The 5,819-nt window shown below is 44.0% G+C and overlaps 1 pseudogene; it reads right to left on the reverse strand.

The window, feature by feature from the left end:
• Positions 1–1,557: 1,557 nt before the first annotated feature.
• Positions 1,558–2,085, reverse strand: LOC110743652 (annotated as a pseudogene).
• Between the last annotated feature and the right edge of the window lie 3,734 nt (positions 2,086–5,819).

The raw sequence follows: 5,819 nt of genomic DNA on the forward strand, positions 1-5,819 counted from the left end.
GACTGGATCCTAACTCTGCTACTAACCAGCTGGGTGACTGTGAACCAGTGAGTTAATTGCTAAACCTCAGGCTTCTCCTCTGTAGAATGGGAATAATAATGGTACCTGCCACAGGAGGTTGTTGTGAAGAGTCCATGAAACACTGAGGTAAAGGACAAATCTGTGAATTGAATGAGCAGGGTCAGGCTGAGTAGGATTCGTACCCAAGGGTCTGATGAGTGCCCAGTCAAATGTTAACTAGTCCATTAAAATTGTTTTAAATGAAAAGTTAACTATTCTTGGTGGCAGGAAGGAGTGACATGAAGAGAAAGTGAGTGGGTAGAATGGGCGCCAGGGCTGTGGGGAGGCAATGGCAACCCCCTCCCAAGATAAGCCACCGTTACCCTGCAGGACACCTGCAGGCCTGATCACAGTAGCCTGGTGGAAGGTGTGGGGAAAAGACCTTCTTGTTGTTACCATCTCTTTTGGGCACAGGGCATGCAATTCAGCAATAGATGTTAAAGTTTAAAATGCACACGGTCTTTGATCCAGCAATTCCCCTAATAGTGATACATCCACAGATGCCTAAACTCAAGGATATTTGCTCATCACAACATAGTTTGTAGTAGCAGAAGACAGGAAATGACCTGAATGTCCATCACAGGACCTGGCTAGGTAACCGAAGGCACATCCACACAGTGGAATAGTATGTAGCTGTTACATCTCTAGGTACCAATATGAACAAGATCCAAGATAAATAGAAAAAAAAAAAAAAGCAAGCTGCAGAACAGGTGTAGTTTCCACAAGCTGCTAACTAGTGGTCTGAAGGTTATGGGATGGCAAGGAGATGTCTTTTTTCATAATCTGTTCGTTTTAAATATAGTTTGTATTTACTACCTTTTCAAAAAGTATTTAAAAAGTCATACAAGTTTTTTTTTTTTTCCAAATGAAATTTAACTTGAAATCTGAATTTATAGGCAAAGCGGCTCTGGTTGAACTGGGGGGGGAGGCCCAGTCCTACCCACCTATTTCCTTCCTCCCCTCCCCTACAGGCTCCAAGAGGGTCATCTGGAATCCATCATTGTCCACTGGAACTTTCTATGATGATGGAAATGTATGCAGTTCTACACTGTCGAATACAGTGGTAGTCAGTAGCCATAAGTGGCTACTGAGCACTTAAAATGTGCCTAGCGTAACTAAGAAACTTATTTTATTTTATTTTTTTCACTCTGTCCCCAGGCTGGAGTACAGTAGCGCCATCTCGGCTCACTGCAACTTCTGCCTCCTGGGTTAGGTGATTCTCATGCCTCAGCCTCCCGAGTAGCTGGGATTACAGGTGTGCACCACGATGCCCGTCTATTCTTTCTTTCTTTCAATTTTAAATAGTATACGGTTTAACTAAGTATAGCCAGGCTGGTATCAAACAATTGAGGTCAAGTTATGCACCTGGAGAAGCTGACCAGAGATACATAAGATTATAGGAAATGAGCAAGTGTCCATCTAGACATTTTCTGAATATTTCAATTTTATTCATAGTATTTAATTAAAGATGTTTAATAGCTACATGTTTCTTAGTGGCTGTCATTTTGGAAATCACTTTATTGTAAACAATTCTATTTCTGATGACAAACAGCAGTCACCATGGTTATTCAGCACCTCCACGTTGGATAAATTCAATTTCTTCTTGAGATACAAGTTTTCTTCTGTATTTTTGAGGTAATGTTTTTATTATTTCTGCAGTATCTGGTGGACCCTGATACATCAGCAAATTTGGTGATTTACTTCCCTCAGAATGTTGTGAAATTACAGAAGAGTGAGGTGGTAGCCCTGCTGATCTCAAAGCTTCTGATACATTGGGTTTAGGATTGTCTCTTCTGTCAGGAAACCTTATTAATGGAGTGTGTGGTTTGACTACCTGAACGACCCTAGTGGCAGACGCCATCTTGCTGCCCATCATGACCCCTGAAAAGGGGCAGTTTCCGGGGCATGAGCGAGCTGCAGCGATCACCCGAGTCCCGGGTGGCTGGGGTGCACTTCCCGGGATGTCACCTCTTTTCTTTCTTTCTTTTTCTTTTCTTTTCTTTCTTTCCTTTCTTTTCTTTCTTTTCCTTCTTTCTTTTCTTTCTTTCTTTCTCTTTCTTTCTTTCTTTCTTTCTTTCTTTCTTTCTTTCTTTCTTTCTTTCTTTCTTTCTTTCTTTCTTCTTTTTCTCTCTTTTCCTTCCTTCCTTCCTTCCTCTCTCTTCTTTCTTTTTCTTTCTTTCTCTCTTTCTTTCTTTCTCTCTCTCTCTCTCTTTCTTTCTCTTCTCTTCTCCCCTTCTCTCTCTCCCTCTCCCTCTCTCTCTCTTTTTCAGACAGTGTTTTGCTCTTGTTGCCCAGGCCAGAGTGCAATGGTGCGATCTCAGCTCAGTGCAACCTCCGCCTCCTGGATTCAAGTGATTCTCCTGCCTCAGCCTCCCGAGTAGCTGGGATTACAGGCGCACGCCACCATGTCTGGCTAATTTTGAATTTTTAGTAGAGATAGGGTTTCTTCATGTTGGTCAGGTTGGTCTCGAACTCCCGACCGCAGGTAATCCACCCACCTCAGTCTCCCAAAGTGCTGGGATTACAGGCGTGAGCCACCACGCCCAGCCTGAAGATCATTTCTAACAGAATCAGAATTGCACTGATAGGAAGCATGTCAGAGATGCTGGTAGCCCTCTTGGAATCCCAGTTATTTTAGGAAGGAGCACCTGAATGATCCATGAGTGAAAAAACATATCTTTGGCTTTGAGATCAGTGGCCAGTTCCACCTGGGAAGAATTTAAGTGATGAGTTAGGTCACTGGAGGCATCCATTTGGCAACTGTGCAACGAGCCTCTACGATAGGTCAGGCTCTGGAGAAACAGAAACACACATCTGGTCCTCGCTCCTGAGGAGCCCGCAGTCTGGGGACTGATTTCTCCGTAAAGGGTGGATAGACAATGGTGCTCCCTCGAAGGAGAGCCCAAGGGTGCAGCAAGGGGCTTGGAGTTTGGCTGACAGCCCTCCCCTGCACTGAGGTCACGGAGAGTGAGGGCACAGGACAGGGCCCTCCAGTCCTTATGCTCAGTCGCTGGTGGAGCATGAGTGGCAGCTGCCAAAGGGACATGTTGACCATCTTCTGTCCTTCTTTCTGACTTCATAGCTTTGAACCCAGGGTGAGTCTGGGATCCTCTAGATTCCCCTATGCTATTGCCCCAAATAGCTTTCATGGCGTGGTTTGAAACATAAAAACCAACAGCTTTCATCAGCGCTTCCCTTTAGAGGCTCAGAGAACCTTAACTTCTTTTCAGGCACAGCTTACAGAAAGTGCGCAGCTATTAACTGCACAGCTCGATGAATGTTTATACACATACCCTCCTGTGTTAACCACCACTCAGATCAGGAGAGAATTTCCAAAACCCCAGAAGGCTCCTGGACCCCTTTCCAGTTAATACCTCCAAGGTAACTACTATTTAGACTTCTATCACCTAGATTAGTTCTATCTGTCATAGAATTTCATACAGATGGAGTCACACGGTATGTGCCCTTCATTCGTGTTTGGGAGATTCATTCATGTTACTGTGTGAAGCAGCATGGTAGTTTGTTCATTCTTTATTGCCAATTGGCATTCCACATAGAATATACAATCTATCCATTCTCCTGCTGATGGCCTTTGTTCCCCCAGTTTTTTACTTGCATGAATGAAGTTGCTATTGTTTTCGCATGTGTCTTTTGGTGTCAGCTCATTTTTGTTGGGTATAAGTGGAATAGGCATAGGCATATTCTTTGAATTCTTTTTTCTTTTTTTTTTTTTTTTTTGAGACGGTCTCACTCTGTTACCCAGGCTGGAGTGCAGTGGCACAATCATGACTTTCTGCAGCCTCAAACTCCTGGGCTCAAGTGGTTCTCCTGCCTCTGCCTCCCAAGTAGCTGGGACTACAGGTGTGCACCACCATGCCTGGCTAATTTAATTTTGGAGAGATGAGGTCTCACTATGTTGCCCAGGCTGGTCTTGAACTCCTGGCCCCAAGTGATCCTCCTGCCTCAACTTCCCAAGGTAATGGGATTACAGGTGTGAGCCACCATGCTTGCCACTCCCTGTCCTTTTTTTTTTTTTTTTTTTTTTGACAGGGTCTCACTCTGTGGCCCAGGCTAGAGTGCAATGCTGTGATCATAGCTCACTGCAGCCTTGAACTCCTGGGCTCAAGCCATCCTTCTGGTGCTGCCTCCTGAGCAGCTGGGACTACAGGGATGTGCCACTGCGCTGGCTAATTTTATTTAATTAAGAAACATCTTTTTTTTTTTTTTTTTGGTAGAGATGGGGTCTCACTATGTTGCCCAGGCTAGTCTCTGGCTCCTGGACTCAAGTAATCCTCCTGCCTCAGCCTCCCAACGTGCCGGGATTACTGGTGTGAACCACCGCAGCGGGGACACTTGGTCCTTTCGACAACCTGGTGAAGTAGTTATTTTCCCCCTTTAATGGAAGAGGAAACTAAGTTCAATAAGGCTAAGAATCTTATCCAAGGCCACACCCCAAAGCCATTAAGTAGCAGAACCCATATTCAAACTAGAATGATCAACTGTCACATGGTCAAGACTGTTTCTCCTCCCAGGAAACCCCTGAGTTCCAAGCAAATCAGACGGTTAGTCACCCTAATTCAAACCTGACTGGATTCAAAAGTGGAGCTTTTTTTTTTTCTTTGAAATGGAGTCTCGCTCTGTCACCCAGGCTGGAGTGCAGTGGTAGGATCTCAGCTCACTGCAAGCTCCGCCTCCCGGGTTCACGCCATTCTCCTGCCTCAGCCTCCCGAGTAGCTGGGACTACAGGCGCCCGCCACCACACCCGGCTAATTTATTGTATTTTTAGTAGAAACGGGGTTTCACCCTGTTAGCCAGGATGGTCTCGATCTCCTGACCTCGTGATCCACCTGCCTCGGCCTCCCAAAGTGCTGGGATTACAGGTGTGAGCCACCACGCCTGGCCCCAAAAGTGAGCTCTTAATCATCAGGCTGGGATTTCCTCTGGCCTAACATTTCACCAGACAGCACATGGTGTTAGCACAGACTTAAGGCAGAATATTTTGTCTTCAAAACACTCATGTGATATCAAGATTTTACTTGTTTTTCTTTTATTTTGAAGAAAGCGATTTCATTTAAAGTAGATCTGAGTTGAGTAAGAATAAAATTATTTATATGAAAAGAATTTTCTAACACAATCCATCAAACAAGGATTTATTCAGCACCCATGAGCTGAAAAGAAGTTTAAGGCAGTCCTTGACTTCAAGAAATTAATCATTTACTTAGGGAGCTAAGAGGAAAGCTTAAGGAATAAAATTAGAGGATAATAAACAGTAATAATAATCACCCCATATGTGAGTACTTACTGTGCCCAAGGGGCTTTACAGAGTCTAATTTAATCTTCACAACACAGCTGTGAGATATGTTCTGCTGTTATGCTCATTTCAGATGAGGAAACCAAGACTTGGTGAAGTGATTTGGTCAAGGAAAAAAATCATTGAGCTGTTCACTTAAGATTTGTAGATTTAATATAAATGAGTTACGCCTCTGATAAATCTTTATTGAATGGGAAACGCTTGAAAATACAGACATTTTTTCCTTTCTCTGCTCTTGAATATCCTATCCCCAATAATTTAGTGCAAAATTTTAAATATGTATTTTGGCTTGTTTCATTTTAGGAAAATAGCAGTTCAGGTCAAAATGGCGCTTTTAGCCTTAATGGCTTGGGTGCAAATAGGCACAGCTTGTGACTGTGAAATCAGAGGTCCTGGCTTGCAGCGGGGTTCCGGGGCTGACACAGTCCAATGGGCCAGTGCAACCTGC

This window comes from Papio anubis, chromosome 7 (genome assembly GCF_008728515.1).
Source record: "Papio anubis isolate 15944 chromosome 7, Panubis1.0, whole genome shotgun sequence".
Classification (NCBI taxonomy): domain Eukaryota; kingdom Metazoa; phylum Chordata; class Mammalia; order Primates; family Cercopithecidae; genus Papio; species Papio anubis.